The 18083-nt window shown below is 39.8% G+C and overlaps 1 protein-coding gene and 1 pseudogene across 2 annotated transcripts in view; one reads left to right on the top strand and one right to left on the bottom strand.

Annotated features, from left to right (window-relative positions):
• Positions 1-18083, bottom strand: part of Dtd1 (D-aminoacyl-tRNA deacylase 1) — a 195097-nt gene that overhangs the window by 68499 nt on the left and 108515 nt on the right. The window lies entirely within an intron of this gene.
• Positions 14739-15473, top strand: LOC124089121 (ragulator complex protein LAMTOR5-like; annotated as a pseudogene).

The following is an 18083-nucleotide window of genomic DNA, read 5'->3' as shown; positions in this document are numbered from 1 at the left end:
GCAAGGAGCACCCAGGTAAAAAATGACAAGCTGCACAGGAACAGCAAAACATTCAGGAGGCCACCCAAGAGATGTCACACTTTGTCCCCATCCCACTTCTTATGCTCAGGCTCACACTGCTGTTGGGCCCCTTCAGTACACTGTATCTCCATGGGGCACACCTGATGGACAGGATGCCAGCACTTCAGAAATGCTTCACCTGCTAAATTCTGAAACATTCAATTAAAATATGTAAATGTACCACTAAAGGGATTAAAAAGAACTCAATTACAACAGCAACACTTCCTTTCAGAGGCTGAAATACCAGGACAGGGCTAATTACAGAGCACCAAGTTACACTGCTTCCTTGCGTATAATTTACACAAAATGTTTTTCTGCCTAGAAATGCACTCCACTTGATCTGCCTCAGAGAACAGAAGTAAAAGGTCATTTTCTGTGTTATTTTTTCAAGAGATTAACTATTAATCTAGCTCTGTGGAGGTAACTCCCTACATCATTGTGAAAGCATCAAATTTCATTTTTTATAGTGGGTCCTCCACCCATAAAAAATGGTCCCATACTCCATTTTCTCTCCCAAAGTCAACCACGAAACCCTGAACTGCCCAAACTCAGGAGTAATCCACCCCCACCTGCCAGGTTACCTATTTGGAAATCAAAAGTATTTATTTGTGGAGCTGGAGATTAAACTAGAGTGCTCTACCACTGAGCTACATTCCCAGCCCCAAAGAAGATAATTCTATTTCAAAAGACATAAAATCCTAAAGCAGCAGAAAAAGATTTGTTGTGATTTTTGTTGTTGTTGCTACCATTTCTGGCCTTCAGAAGTAAAGATATTCCTAACAAAGAGCTCCTTCCAAAAACCAAAAAACAGTGATGCTCCAAATAAACTGCAGGAAGGGAAGGCAAAACTGGCTCCATGAACAGATGTGGTCAGTAATGCCCTCCACTACAGACATAATTGCTTTGGTTTTGCCCCAACATAGCAAAAGGGTTCCAAATTCTCTGGTGGGTAATGATCCAGTATTCCCACCTCTCCAATAACTGCTACATCTTTAACGCCAAAACACAACTGCTGAGAGCATTCCACGTGCCGTTCACCCTCTTTATCCAAATCTAAGTGGAAAGAGACCTGAAGAAAACACAGGAAATAAGCCAATCCCCTTTTCTAGTAGAGTCTTAGCTAAAGGCTGGATCTGAGAGTTAGCCAAGGAGAAGCAGATGGACGGCATGAGAAGGCTCAGATGGCCAAGCATCCAGAAACACAAGGGCTCAAAACCCTGCAAGTGGACTCAGAATATACTGAGCTCCAAGAGCAAAATTTTCCCTTTTTAGAACATGTTCAAGGTTCCAATAATGTTTCTGTCCTTTGGCATTTTGTCTCTAATATCTCCACACTGCACTCTAAGTTTTTTGTGTTTTTTTTTTTAAACTCAATGAAGGAGCACAGTATCACTATCTTTTCCAAGAAAGCCTTTCTAAGAGACAGGTGGGAATCATAAGGTCTCCTTGCCTCCAATCAGCTCATTCTCACAGAGAACAATCTCCTAACCCAGGCAAACACTGTGACTGAGCTAAATTACTTTGGCCCAGCTCTTCCTTTCCACTGGTATCAGCAGCTGAGCTCATTGTCATGTCATGAAGTTGTTTAACCTCCTCTGAAGAAGACACTGGAATCCATCTATGTTATAAGCTACCATGGTCCTGACTCACTCATTTTCATGTCTATCCCCAGTGCTGAAGGTATTATTTATGATGAATGGTGACATTTCCTCCAACATCATTGATTCATTACTAATACTTTGACAAGGCCTTTAGTGCACTTCCTTTGGGATGCTAAATCTTACCCCATATCTGGCATTCTATCAGTACCTGAATGTAACTTCTGACTTTTCGTAGAAGGACAACATTATTGCATGGATGCCCATAGCCTAGCAAAGACATCTGAATGTGACATTCAATTCCCAAAAGAAAACCCAACCCAACAAGACATCATAGATTCAAATAAAGCTGAGATTATCTTCTCAACAGCAGGGGAACTTGCTGGATAACATCTAAAGCTGCTCTCACTTTCATCTATTTGAGTTCCATCCCGCTTCATTTATTAACTATTTACTATTTATTGTAAAGGAAGCATGTAGGCGGGAGCTGAAAGTTCTCTAGGTATTTGAGTAGGTTTGGGTATTGAGGGGAGCATTATGGATGTTATGTGTAAAGATAGTAATGAACACCAATTAATCTGTAAAAATTCAAATTTTGTGACAATTAGTAATTTGTTTCAAACTCCTCTTATCTTCTGATACCGTAAAATAGAAAACTTAATTTTTAAACATAACAGTACTCCTACTCTTCAAAATTCTCTAAAATATTACCAACACTGTATAGGCCAGCTCCGTCTGGTAGGATGATATGTGATAGAAATGTTCTATCTCTGCACTGTCTGACACACTTGCCACAGTGGCAAATGTGCTGCTGAGCACCAGAAATGTGGCTAACACAACTCAACTAAATTTGTAATTTTATTGAGTCTTGGTTAATTTCAATAGCCACTGTGGACAGTGGTCATGGTACTGGACAGTATGGATCTAGGCACTCTCCCTCAACAAGTTCTCAGAGACAGAAATGTATTTATTTATTCACTCCATCTCCCCTTGACAGAGTGGAAAAGCACAACTGGGGCTGACATTCCTCCTGGTGCCTCACTGCCCTAAGCAAGAGGCCCACCCTTTCCTTCACAGTAGTGATGCTCAACCTCTGTGCTACCGACATCAGGGGCCACATGACTCTTTGTGTGGGGCTCCCTTGTGCATTTGAGGGTGTTGAGCAGCATCCCTAGCCTCTACTCACTAGAGGACAATAGCATTTCCCACCTCCCATTTGTGACAACAAAAAGTGTCTCCCATTGTCAAATGGCCCAGGATAGAAAAAGGTTAGAGAGCCACTCTCAAGAAGTAAGTGTTAAAAACACACAATACTCTGCTCATAAAACGACTCACTCTATTTTACAGTACTAGGCCACTCTCTCATACTTGTTTTGGTTAAGTGTTCTTTTTCCATCCCTTGCACATAACTCTTCACACCTGAGTCCATCAGGATTCCTTCATTATTTTTCTGAGGTTCCTATCCACATATACACATGTGACTGCCCAGCTATCCTCCCATTCAGAGAAGAGGATCCCTAAAAACCAAAATGACCTTCCTGAAAACAATCTATTACATAAATCTGTTTGAATCTACGCTGATGAACACTCTTATATATGAACAGATACCAGACACCAAGATACTGGAGGGAGCATTTGTAGCTCAAAAAAAAGGACCAAATAGGATAAACAGAACAACTGATGCCAATCAAACAGACAATTCAGCAAATAAAAATGATCATTAAAAAAAATCCCAATTAGAGCCAAGGATATAGCTCAGAGGTAGGTAGAGCACTTGCCTAGCATGCACAAGGCCCTGGATTCAACCCCCACCATCAAACACACACACACACACACACACACACACACACACACAACCAAGTAGTATCTTCTGATAACATCAAGAAAATATAATACCCCTAAAAGCCAAATAAGCAAATGAACCAACAAAAACTGGCTTCTACTAAAAAAAAAGTAGCAGTTGGCACAAAAAAGAAAAGAGTTCATGGATATTAAAAATGATTGCCAAAATAAAAAATTCAGTAAAGTGGTAGGAGATAAAATTTAATAATTGTCCTCTGGATGAAAGTACAAATATGGAAAATATGGAGAAAGCTTATAACAAAGGACCAATGTAGAATTATGTTGATTTCCAGACTTTCCAGAAAAAAAGGAGAATAGAAAAATAAATGAAAGTGTGAAAACAGTAATAATAATGATGACGACGACACAAGAAAACTTAGCAGAGCTGAAGAAAGACAAAATAATTTAGATTTAAGAAACCTTAGATTACTAAATAGGACAAAAGTGGGATATATCCTCATGAAATCTGAGGATATAAAAGATCAAGACACAGGATCCAGAAAGAGAAAAGAAAGATTCCCAGACAAAAAATGAGAATGAAATGCAGAAACGTCCTCACAGAAGAACCAACTATAGAATCAAAGCTTTCAGAACTCTGACGAAAAGGTTTTTGAACCCAGAACTTGATATCCCATCCAAATCAACAGTCAAGCGTAAGGACTATATAGACATTTTCAAATAGATTTTTTAAAAATCAGAAAAAATAATTTCTGAATTCTTCTCGGAAAAAATTACATGGAGATGGATTTTGGCATAAATAAGAAAGAAACCCAAGAAACACAAAGACAGGGAGAGGGTCCAGAAAGCAGAAATGCAGGAAGGGGAAGCCTCCAGAAAAAAATGCGCAATAGCAGGTACAGGAGGCCAGTGAGGCAAGGACCAAAGCCTGAGCGCTCAGGGAAGGAAACTGGTCCCAGGGTAGGAAGCATGATGGTCAAGGAGAAAAATTATAGAATATGGCAATGGCACTGGCTAAGAACATTCACCTGCCTGTCCTCTTAAAATTTTTATAGACAATTCCCCATTTTTCTTACCCCAACAGAGCTAGTGACAACTTTGTGATCCAATTCCCATCCTATGTGACAGGCAAGGTTCCCCGTGGTACCTCTGCATCAAGCACCAACACAGAGCCATCTAAGACTGACCTGGTCCTGGTCACAGTACCAGTGACTACAACCCCTATCAGACCACTAAGGAGTTAGGTCTGACCTGCAATAGATCAATGTTCCTGTGTTCTACACCACTTATCCCAGCGTGACTTTTCTGGCCTGCCTCGGACCCAGATCATTATTCCACATCATTTGCTGAATGAGACAATTTCCCCAGTTCCTTCTGGACTCAACAACTGCCAATCTACAGGAAGATATCACCAAATGAGGATTCAACTGCCCCGCAAAAAATTAAAACTAAGGAAGGAGAGCATGTCACAGAGATGGTGAAAAGAGCAAGTAAGGGAACACCAGTCAGTGGTAAGTCACTGTGGAACTTAGCAACAGAAGCTTAACCTTTCTTGCTTTGGAAAGATTAACCGTCCCTCTCTTTCTCTGTCTTATCACAAGGGACCAATGAAAGGGTCTCCCTTTTCAACATTTCTGCCTCATCTCCTTGGTCTTTTTTGAGGGACATACAAATAATGTTCAGTTTGAAATGGAAGTGAGTAAGAAGCTATTTAAACACTCATTATGTAGCAGATTAAAATGACTACAAATTTCTCCTTTCAACAAAGATATGGTCACACAATAAGATTTTAAAGTGGATCTCAGGCATTGCACTATATTAGCTCTATGCAAAATGAGCAGCTCTAAATGAATCTTTAAATCATCCAGGAATGAGTTTAGTTCCTATTTAGAATCATCAGCTCACTTTATGCATTTTATCTGATAAATCAGCAATCTGAAAGACTTACAAATTAGGTGATTCTTTAAAAACAGAAACCAAAGCAAGTGCACAGAATATTCACTTGTTTAGCGAATATACAATGAAAACCTATTTCATCCCAAGCACTGGGGCAAGCCTAATGCCAGCTGCTGAATGACCGGGTGGAGGCCTATATCCTGTGCTGTTCCATCCTGAATGCTCTCCTGTGCAAGGCCAGAAAACTCCTCCAGTGCATTCAACTCACATGGGGCAACAGAATCAAGGACCTTGAAGATGTCACCCTCCCTCACAGCTCTACTGTGCCAACATATCCACAGTTTTTTTGCTATAAAGCAAAAATTCTACCACTGAAAAGGTCCAAAGGGTTTTGTTTTTTTTTTTTTAATTTGCCAGGATCTACCAAAGGAAATAATTGATTGGTAGGAAGTAAACTACTTAGGGAAGACCATTCATATTATTTTTTTTAAAGATATCCACTGCCTTATCAGGGCACTTGTTGGTACATCTCATTCATCAGGAATTCATTAAACCAAGTGTGTTAGGTAATCTACTCTCTCTCTACCTGAGCTCCACTTCCTGCCAGGATGGTCCCACGGCTGTCCTGCTGACATGAGCAAAAACCCTTAAGCTGTCCCTTACCATGTTCCCACCCCACTTGCTGCTCCCCCACCTAGAGCCTTACTGCCACCTTGGACTCCTTCTCCCACATCTTCCAATTCTGTGCCCTCCTTGTTCCTCCTGCTGAGCCACTGCCAGTCCTCCATCCCCAGCCCAGGCCCCACACAGATACTCTGGGTGACATGAGGAAAAGACCTGCATGGACTTGGGTCCAAAGACCTGGATTAAAGCCTTGCTCTGTCACATCCTACTTGCTACTTGGGAGAAAGCTCTTGCAGACTCAGTCCTTTTCCACATGTAAAACAGGCTTTTAAACCCCTACAACAGGCTCTCTTTACTCAGTACCCTTTCTTCTTTGCTGAAACTCTGCTCCAGAGGGATAAAATGCCAGGAACTTTCTTTCCCAAATATTCCTAGTGACTTCCTGGACAGTAACTCAGCTGTGCCTAAGAGGATGTGAAAGGAAAAATGCTGAACACAGTCAGAAATGATTCCTCTTCCTAATAAAAATAAAATGAGAGAAACACCAACCCTTTTGCCTGCCTCTAACACAGTGTAAAGGGTATATGCATAGTGCTGTGGCAGCCATTTTGCAACTGTGAGGATACCAAGAAAATAATGGAGAAGCTGCCTGGCCTCTCAGCTGCCAAATTAAACAACTCTAGAGTCCCTGTCACAGGGTCTTATTATGATAGAAAGAGAATGTTCTTATTACTTAAGGAACCTAGAACTGAAAATTCTATTGCACCATTACTTTAAGCCAAAGGAAGGCTCAATCACAAACACTGTTCAAAAGAGGGTAAGGAAAGAGAGAAATAGGGGGAGGGGGCGGGGAGGACTGTACAGTAGCAGCATCACATACAGCCAGGTAGATGAAGATGACCATCCCCTCACTTCTGGACCTTTCCACACCAAGCATCCTGCAAAAGCTAACAAATTCACTCCATAAAGTATACTTCTCACTACTTTATCCTTCCCCTACTTTAAAAAAAAAAAAAAATGATGGTCCCCCAGTGCCCATAGGAGATGCTTTGTACATACCTGGGCTAATGCAGCCAGAAAGTCAAGGTAAAGACTTCAGATATAAACCCAAATGTTTGAAAAAAAAACCACTTAATATGTACAAATGAAATTCACTTCAAAGTAGCATTGGAGGGTTAACAAAATCAGAATGGCATAACGGGGTATTTGCTGAACCAGTGATTCAATAGACTATTCTGTCTATTGTGTATAAAATTTTCCATTATAAATATGTAAGGTCATTTTAAGTTTATAATACAGAATTGAACTATATAATTATTGTTAAAAACAGAAATCAGTAGATCCTAGAAAAACCTTTAAAAAAATAGTAAAATTCTCTACATGTTTTACCAAAATTTTACAGGTTTGTTTATACATAAAGGCATTCATTGCCATTTCTTGGAATTTCTTTATAGTCAAACATTATTGGAAAAAATATGTTCAATTTTGTATTACAATTATTAAAAAATCAAATTAATTTATATATCCAATAATGAAGGAAAGTTGATACAAGGTAGTCTGCATGAAGAAACAGTATACAAACATAAAAATGATACAAAGTTTTGTCAACCTCAGTGAAACTGTCTGAAAAAAGTTTTAAGTGAAAAAATATGTGTTGATTTCGCCAATATGAAGGATAAATGTGTAGAAAAACATAAAGAAATAAGAAATTAAAATAGCTGCAATAAGATGAATATACTGATTTTTTTAAACTTCATTCAATTATTTTTGCAAATGTTGTTCTAATCACTTTTGAGATTTGCCTAACCTTGAGTATAAGATTCTTCTCTAGTTTCTCAGGTTTTTTTGTAAAGGGAAAACAAATATATATATATCACCTATGACAAATACAGTAACTCTTTTCTAGACTGCTGGAATGTGCTGGTCACTCCCATGAATTTCCTTGATACTCTGCATCTCCATTACCCACCAGGTCCCTGAGTCCAAGCAGGCACCTCAGCATGACCTGCTGAGGTGGCAAACCCAAGAGCTCAAGAGAAACACAGAAACCACAGTTGTCATCTTGCCTTGTCTGGTAAGACCCTGCTCTCCCTACCTGTACCCACAACGAGACTGCAGGGCAGGTGGGCTAACCTGCTCAAGATATGCCCTCCTGAGAGGTGGGGGACATTCCTTGTCAGGCTGTAGACAGCCTGACCAAGAATCCTACCTTCTTCTCCCTCTGGAGAATGTTCAGGGAGATTTGTGAACACGAATGTCCACAGAAGACAACGGAGCCTTGACACAGAAATCACAACAGCCATAAGAACATGGCCAACATGGGAGTGTGCAAAGCACCCCACTTACATAAGGATTTTACTGAGGAGAGTCCTCTGAGATATGCAATCATTCCTCACGCACAGGCGAGATCAGCTGCCCGTGAACCAGCTGCTCCTGTGCTCCTGTCCCCAGTAAATGCCTCCCTTCCCCATCTCCAGCTGAAGCTACTTTTTAGCTTCTCAACCATTTTTATGATATAAAAGGTTAGAGTAATAATAGCCTCAATTTATTTAATGCTGAGTGCTGAGCAGTAGCTTTTAGAATGTTTTTCTTTTAACCCTCACCACACTGTGGAAGGCGAGACTGAAAGCCCCACCAAGATCATGCAAGAAAAGGAAGCTCAAAGCAGTCACAGAGTGACCACAAACATGTGCTGGGCAGAATTCTGTTACACTAAACCAGTCTCCCCTTTTACAAAAATACACTCCTTCTTCCCCACTGAGGAAAGAGACAGTGTCCTACCCAACCCATCTGTATGCCCAGGGGACAATGAGCACATAAATACTGATACACATACACGGAAATTTCTGGACTAGCTTCTTCCATTTTGTTCCTCATAGTGGCTCCATGAGTGCCAGGCCTGGATTTCAGTTCCCTCACAGTGTACCTGTGGTCAGAAATGGATCTGACAAGGAGATTTCAGCAACATCTACTGACTAAATAAATAAAACTCATTCCAGAAATATCTACCACTGTCCAGTAGAACTTTCTCTAGGATGAAAAGGCCCTCTACCTTTGCTGTCCAGCACCAGTAGCCCCTAGACACACATGTCAATGGAACTCTTGTAATGTGGCTACTGTGACTATAGAATTTTAATTTTATTAAATGTCCAGGAACTTAAATTTCCCTGGCTCTATGTGGCTAGAGATCACTATGCTGGCCAGTGCAGGTCTAACCTATCCCAATTTCTTGCACAAGGCCATTCCTTTGAAGATAGTCCTTGGGACCTCTGCTCCTGCATATGTCGACTTCTGTGTAAAACCACACCAGCACTGGACACACAGTGAGGGATAATGGTGCTGCTTTCAAGGTATTTAGGTAAGAACAAAGGAATAAACCAAATGATATCAATTAAGCATGATTCACTTTAAAGGAATAATTTTTATTACAACAGAGCTGGTATAAAACAACAAATTATATTATCCAATGATCAATGTCTCTTTGTTGACATAAATGATTCTTGAAAATCAATGTCCCCTTCCTTCCTATATGCCACAACCACCATAATAAAGAGTAAAAAAAGAAAAATAAAGAGTAACAAAAAGAAAAGAAAAAAAAAATTGTTACCAAATTTACTACCTATCAAAACCAAGTCTTGGTGGTCAAATGCCAATTAAGACCAGAAAAGATGAATTAATGGTCATGTCATGTCTCTAGAAAATATCCAAATTTATATGTCGCATATATTATATCAAAAGACTTCAAGGTTTGACATTTTATAAAGAATGTTGATTAATTCACATGCATTTCTATCCTGTTTGGCAGGAAAGCTGTCAATAATAATTTTATAAAAGTAAACATAATTCATCTGGGCCTAAGAGTCTAGGTCAGCAATCATAGCATCCTTCCAAGCATCCAGTGGGCTCCTCCTCACTCTAACTGGCTCATACCAGCTCTACTGTGTCCTTTTGAGCCACTGACCTCAGAGACAACTAATCAATAGCTGGCAGAGCACTGTGCTCTTACCAATGTGATTCTATCCACTAATCAGGGCTTATTCTGTCCCTGGTGAAATTAGTTAACCTTGGATAAAATCAGGGTAAGATGACTTCTTCTTCCTATACTAGCTTACCCCTAATGCCACAGACAAAGGCAATCCCACTGGCAAATGACCAGAAGAAGTAAGGATACAGAGTTTGCAGCTGACAAAAATGATCAACATCTATATTCCAGAGATTTTTCTGGAATTAAGATTAAAAACCATTTCATTACCTCCATTGTTTATAAGCAAAGCATCAAATCTGAAACATTTGAATTCCTTGTCTTAGGTGTCATGTTATATTTAATTCCACAAAAAAAAAAAAAAAGAAACCTTAATTAAATCCTTGCATTGACCAATATGTACATTAACTAAAGAATAAACTAAGGGCAGAGCAGTTTGGGGTATAATTTGGACAATTTTTGTATACAACATGAATGCACATAAGTGCTCTCTTATACATTCGTTAGCGTGCTTTAAGTCAAGCAAGATGTTAATTCTTGACAAGGACATACCCTCTTGGTACTTCTGCCTCCACTCCTGACACTGACACTAAAAGGTGAGTGGCAGACTAAAACCTGGCTTTATGTTTGACCTGATGTGAGATTCTCTAAACAGTGGGGGCCAAGGTTGGGGAATAGGAATTATCTACTGCCCATGCAGGCAGCAGGGTGGGCAATATAGCTCTGCACTGTTCAACATGGTAGCCACCAGCCACTGGTGGCTATTTAAATCTAAACTTAGTAAAATTAAATTAAAATTTAAGTTCCACAGTCTCACTACCTGCATTTAAAGTGCTCATTAGTCATAAGAGGCGGGTGACTAATGTACTGAACAATGCAGATATAGAATATTTTCAACTGCAAAAAGTTGGACAATGTTGGTATAGATAGTTTTAAAACAATAAAATAATAAAATTGACTCAATGTATACCAGTTTTTATTGTCAACATGTACAGGCAATTTTAAATAAGATTAGTGAAAAAATACCCCTTCTACCATCTTGACTCTCTCCTGCCACTGTCCAAATAAACCTGCCATGATACAGAAAACTTAAATACAAGAACACACTAACATCTAGTTTGTATCACTCTCAAATCAAAGTCAAAAGGAAAAAGGAAAAAGAACAGACTGTGTATTTCATTCCCTTTTTCTGTTCCTAACAGAGGTATAGAAGACTACGAAAATCTGGAGAGAAAAATGGTAAAAGAATTTATAAATACCAAAACGAATATAAACCTTAGAAATTTTACATAATATATATTCAAAAGGGTGCAAATGGGGCCCGAAAACAGAAAATATACGTGTGTGTGTGCGCGCACATGCATGCTGCTGGGGATGGTGCCCAGTACCTCTTACAGGCTAGGCAAATATTCCACCACTGAGCTACAGCCCCAGCTCAGAGCACATCATTTGTCACTTGTTGTACCTATTCACAGAGGAATGAAAGGCCATTTCTAACCTCAGGGTTCTCATTCCTGGTAAGCTACACTTCTCAAAGACAAACCTAAAATAGAACCAAACTTCTTCTGAAAGAAGACAACTGAGAAAATGGGGCCACAGAGAGCTGCTCAGCTCCCTATTATGGTCCATGCATTAAACATTAACATGGCTACAGTCTTTTTCCTAGCAGAAATATTAAAAATGTATACAATGTTTCTAATTTCAATTCCCATAATGGTCTATAATGCTTTCAGAGGCTTCTGAATTTTTGATTTCTCATTCAGTCATCCCCTCCTGGCCCCTGTTAGCTCTACCTACTACATATTATGCCTCCCCGTCCCCATCCACCTACCCGCACACACCCCTCACCCCCATTCTCAATTGTCAATGACAAATAATGGCAAGGATCGTCTGCTCTCTATTCAATGATATGCCATTTTTGCCCACATATATGGGTTAACCAATTAAACACCACTTTCCTAAGAAGAAAACCTTTTCTCAGATCATTTATGTGACTGCTTCAGAATGAAAATGACCAAACACTAGAAAATAAAAAGCAAGAAGACAGCAAAAAGAACACTCAGTTATCCAGTATACTATGATACATTGTTCTGGGTAGGGGGCCTTCCAAATACCCTAGGGATAAATGTCCATGCCCTAAAACACATTTAATTATGTCTAAAGTCTACCATCTACTTTCTGACATGTATAAGAATACTCCAGAGCACTCCTGTTATGTCTCAGAACCTTTGCACATGCAGTTCCTTCTTCCTGGAATGCTCTCCCTGTGCCACTTCTGCTTACTAAAAAACCCTCGCTCTCTAAGTCAACTTCACTTCAAGGAAGCTTGTGACACCTTGTCCTCTTTGAGCTACACATTACAGTTTACACTGTGAGACTTTGGAATAAGATTATTTGGAGACTGTCTGCCCCACCCAACCAGGTCTGACAACTGGGTAAGGAGAATGCATCAGTTTTATTCATCATATTCCAAAAGCCCAATACCATGCAAGGCAGGAGTCAATATTATTTGATAGATGAAGAAATCAATTGCCAAATGAATAAGCATCTTTTGAACACCGGGGAACTATGTTCCTATACTGATATAACTTCAAACAGAGATGGCTGGTACATGGATTCTATTAATTCAGAGATAAAGATAAATTCTATTTTACTCTCTTTGAAACCAGCCTCTGCTATCCAATTGTTCTTTTGGTAGATGGTGAAAGTAGAAATGACCAACTTGAACAACCTCAGAAGTAGTGATGAGGCCTTATCAAAGATGAAGGAGGCAGAAGCCCAATCAACCTTCTTCAAACAAGTTTCTTTAAATTATAGGAAACTGCCTTCATTCCTGTCAAAAGGTGAATCACACCATCAATCAAAACCAGGGCCAAGGGTATAGCTCAATGGTAGTGTGCATGCTTAGCATGCACAAGGCCCTGGGTCTGATTCCAATATCAAAAAAAAAAGAAAACTACACATGAGTATAGACGTTTATTACAAATACCTTGGGCTGGGGATGTAGAATGCTTGTCTAGCATGTCCAAGACTCTGGGTTCAATCCCCAGCAGCACGGGGGGGTGGGGGTGGGGGTGGGAAACACTTCTCTCTTCTTCCTCCAATAACTAAGTCAGGTTCTCTCTTATTCCTCCAATTCACTAAGTCTGGTGGCCTGGTCCATCAGCTAGAGGGGCCTGCTCTTTCTTCAGAGGATAGTCATATAATCCACATTTCTAGACAAGTTCTAGCCATTTAGATTTGGGGTCTATATTACTTTGCCCTGGCATCCCTCTCACCTCCCCACCACCAATACTGCCACCTTTATGCTCTGCAAGCTACCCAGTGCCTCAAACTCACCTAGCACTGCCCCTCTAGCCCCTAAACTGGCTGTTTCCTCCACCTGGAAGGCTTTTTCCCAATATCCCCTCAGAGTTCTCTCCCTCAGGTCTTGGCTCAAATGGGTCCCTAAAACTGCAGCCTACCAGGATCCCTGGTCATTGTCCCTGCCCAGTTTTTTTCTCAATCACATTCCTCATCACCCGAGACACCTATTTTTATACTGTTTCCCGTAGCTCCATTCAGCCCCTCAACACCTCAGAATATGAGACCCATACATAACTTTGTGTATTCACTGCTACATCCCACATGTCTAGAAAGTGCCTAGCCCAAAGTAAGTGCTGAATAAGTATCTGTAGAAGGACTGAGACTGCATGGTATTGTTCAACTCCTAATGAAATATCTGTCATGAGACTTTCTGTTCTAACCCAGTCTCCAAGTAGAGCCAAAGACAGGTCTGCTGCAAGGAAGAATCTGGAGGTACAAAGATGAGACATCAATCAAGAAAAAAAAATCAATTAAAAAAGAGAAATCATCAAAGAACAGGAATAAGCAATTCACACACAGAGTGAAGGAGTTGTCTCATTTTGTGAGTTGTCACTGCCAGCTTTCTGAAGAACCTTGAGTAAAATCAGCTGTGAGCAGTTTCTACTGGCTTTGAATTCTACAAAACAGAGGAACATGTTGGATACAGCAGTGAATAAATATAGATGCTGGGCCCACAGCTTACCACTGAATATCCACAAATGGTTTTATATGAGACAGACCACAGTGGCTGCTCCCAAGGGGATACAGGCTGCTATAAACTATGTTTATCCTGAAAAGGAGAATTATCCTGCTCTTCCTTTAAATGTCAAATAGGACAACCCCCACCCCCAAGTGGCCAATATGCTGTCTATGATAGCCCCGGTGGATTGGCTTTATGAAGACTGGCATATCCATCCACTTAATATGCTCCTTGCCCAAGTCAAGAAAAATGCTGTGACCAAGAAGACCCCTTAAAAGAAAATACTCCACCCCATCATGAAACCTTTCTTAAGCAAAATCAAGCAACAGTTTGAGAAGCCATACCAATATGTTGTCTTAGCTTTCCAATACAAAGCTAAGAAACTCAGAGGGGTTCATAAGAGATAGGGAAAGACAAAGGGGATAGCCAAGGAACTCTTGTCAAGAGGGTGGAAGTTTTCAAAGGGTATTTAGGAATGGGGTAAATAAAATGAACACTGATGTGACCAACACAAATGTCTCAAAGTGACATTATTAAAATTCAGGCCAAATGAAGGACCCCTACTAACTCCTCCTCCCAACATCAAAAGATTCTAAACAAGTGTTATCTATTTATTATAGTTTGGAAGAATTTTTAAAGCCAGAAGGCAAGAATGACAATGAGAAGACTGACCCTGAATCACTGAGGGTGAATGTGTAACCAATTAAATGAAGTAAGAATTGATGAAGGAGCCATGGTCTCTGGGCCTGACTCCTGGCTGGAGACTGGGGGCCAAGTACATGTGCACAGGTAAAATGGCCAGGGAGTGAAAGAGAAACTTTTCATGGAGCCCAATGCTCTGTGATTCCAAACCTGCTGGTGAGGTCCTAAAAGGATTAGACAGGAAGACAGATAGCAGCACTGGTTTATGGGATTGAAACAGAAGACTGGATAAGAACTGGGTGTCCAAACAAACTTCATGTGAACTAGCTGTATCCTTTTACTTGAACATACTGTTGGGATTAACATTGTATCTAAATGAGGAACACATCCCCTACCCAGTATTGTTCATTTGTTCACAATATAAAACACTGGTAGATAAAGTGAGTACCAACTTAATCAATATGTTGGCAAAACAAATTGCTCCACATTAATTGCCCAGTGTGATCTATGAAAAAAGTGGATGCGGTGTGGTCCTAAGTTGTGTTGGACTGCAGTTGGGATGGAGGAACCTTAGAGCAGCACTTGGAGGACACAATGAAGAATCCATCCATTGCTGGAGTATAGATGCACAAGGACTTAATTTCAGCAGCCATAAGATGCTGTCAGATGACTGTGCTAGAGTGATATCTGTCCTAGCCCAGCAAGCGGCTAAGCTAACTTCTGACCTCACTGAAATTCCTGTGATGTGTCAAGATTCAGTTAATGGGAACACGATGATGTTCATCATGATGGCAACATAGTGACAATGCACAAAGTGGCCTCTTGACCTTTCTTATGTGTTCCCCAGCAGCTTGTCATAGGAATTCAACTCTACTGATGTTAATTATAAAACTATTAAAGGTTCATTAATGTTCATTGGGCTCTTTTCTATTTTTTAAATGTTTTTATTGGTATGTTATAGTTATATGTAATAGTGGAGTTAATTTTGATATAATCATACATCTATGGAATATAATTTGCTCCCTTTCAGTCCCCAGTACTTCCTCTTTCCCTTCCTTCCTTCCTCCCCCTGTCCTCTTCCTCTTCCTCTACTGGTATTCCTTCTATTTATTAATTGGTTATTTAATTAGTACTGTGGTATATTCATATATGAACATTGCATACATAATTTGGTCAATTTAGCCAACATCTCAAGATATTATTAAGAAAAGATCATGTTTCAAAGCAGCAGGTTCAGGATACTTTATAGAATTTTGTTATGTTCAATAAATCTGTTTGAAGGGAGGGAAAAAATAGAAATTAAAAAGTGGATAGCTCTGGATACTAATGAATTGCTGTAGCTTGAATGAAACAGCACCATGTCTAACAGTTTCTGATATGGTTTTGAAAGTGAGAAAAATTCATGTTAAAGGAATGATTTTGCATGATGATTTTGCAAATTGTTTTTCCTCAATACCTAAATCAAAATAGTCAATTGCAGCTTGCCTTCCCAAGAAAGAATCCCTTTACATTTACTATTACTGCAGAATTATTTCAATTGCCCAGCTTACTGTTCTGATTTGGTTGGGAGGGATTTGAACTACTGCAGTATCCAAATACATTAACACTCTACATTGATGACATCCTGATAATATCAGAAACTGAAAAGCAAGCTAGGACTGAATTAAATCCAGCAGTGACACACACAATTCTCAGGCTAGATGACAAATCCAGCAAACACTCAAAAGACTGACCAAACAATAAAATACTTAGGAATAATTTGAGCAGGAGCCACCTGTGATATTTCATAGGCAACTAAAAAATAAACTGCTGTCATTACCTTTGGAACCAAGCAAGAAGCATGGTACTTAGTCACATTGCTCAAATTCTAGAGAATGCGCATCTCACTTCTGGGAATACTGCTAGTTCCTAACCATAAATCTACTCAAAAGAGGGTTAGATTTGAATGTGAACCTGAACACCATCAGGCTATGTCTGAATTACAAAAAGCAGCGGCTCAGTCAATGCCTTTGGGCCCTATGAGCTACATTAAGATCTGATTTAGGGAGTGTCTTCAATCTGTACTTACAAGCTTATACTTCATGAGAAAAGACCAGGAGTGCTATCCATCAGCAACCACTACAATTCTAGGCCAGGAAATTTCTAGACATGGCAGTACGGTGTATGTCAAATTTGAGAGACAATTATTAGTTTGTTATTGGATATAAATTAAAATTACCCATGACTGAAGGACAAAAATAATCTTGAAATTTGAAATATCCATACTGTCTTAGATAATGTCAGAGAAACACTCCATAAGGAAGGCAATTCCCAGAAGAAGAACTGGAAAAAAATAGAATAGTAAAATGATAAAATGGAAATGGTCTATATAAGAATATGCCAACAGAGGAATGTAAGGAGTTACTCGCTTTATTCATGATCAGGGAGACTGTTTTCCTCTAGAATCAACTTTGGCACCACCTGAAGAGCTACCAGATTCTATTTTCACGTGATCAGTGTCCTACACACCACTTCCAGTTGGCCAAGAAAAAAAGCTGATTGGTTAATGGAAGGCATTCAATGAGAATAGACAGCATTCTGCTGGAAGGCCACTACACTGCAACCCAGTACAACAATTGACGAGAAAACTAATTGAAGAAGGATGGCTCCCAGGAAGCCACTATGTGACCCCAGCAACTCTGGAGACTGAGTCAGAAGGATTTCAAGTTCAATGTCAGCTTCAGCAACTTAATGAAACCCTGTCTCAAAATGAAAATAAAAAGGGGAATGTTGGGGTATGCTCAGTGGTATAAATCCCCTGTGAATGAGTGAATGAATGAATGAATGAATGAAAGGGAGGGAGGGAGGAAGGAAGGGGAGAGAGAGAGAGAAGAAGGAGGAGGAGGAGGAAGAGGAGGAGGAGGAAGGGGGGGAGGAGGAGGAGGAGGAGGAAGAGAGGGGAAGGGAAGAGGGAAGGGGAGGGAGAGAAGGAAAGGAGAAGAGAAAGAAATCAGCTCAATGACCCAAATTCCTTACTGTTTTCCTTATATAGATGGTCCCTAAATTACAATGGTTTGACTTTTTTTTTTCAAACTTTATGATGGTACAGAAGTGATATGCATTAAGGAACAACCATACTTCGAATTTAATCTTTTTCACAGGCTACTGACATGCAGTATAATAGTCTCTCACCATGCTGGACAGTGGTAGCTAGCTGCAGCTCTAGTTTTCTATGTGATCATGAAGGGAAATACCCACTACTCTTTGGTGTTTTGCATTGATAAGCTATCACATTTAGTAGGCTACAAGTATTAAATGCAGATTCCACTTAGGATGATTTTGACCTTCAATGAGTTATCCGGACATAACCCCATGGTAAGTCTAGAAGCATATATAACAATTAAAGGAATTAGAATCCTTAAGTTTGAGTGTATATAACAGACTCATGGGCAGTAGC

This window comes from Marmota monax, unplaced genomic scaffold, assembly GCF_021218885.2.
Source record: "Marmota monax isolate L192 unplaced genomic scaffold, Marmota_monax_Labrador192_F-V1.1 WCK01_AAM20220418_F8-fsc00005, whole genome shotgun sequence".
Taxonomy (NCBI): domain Eukaryota; kingdom Metazoa; phylum Chordata; class Mammalia; order Rodentia; family Sciuridae; genus Marmota; species Marmota monax.
This window is presented reverse-complemented; position numbering and strand designations above follow the sequence as displayed.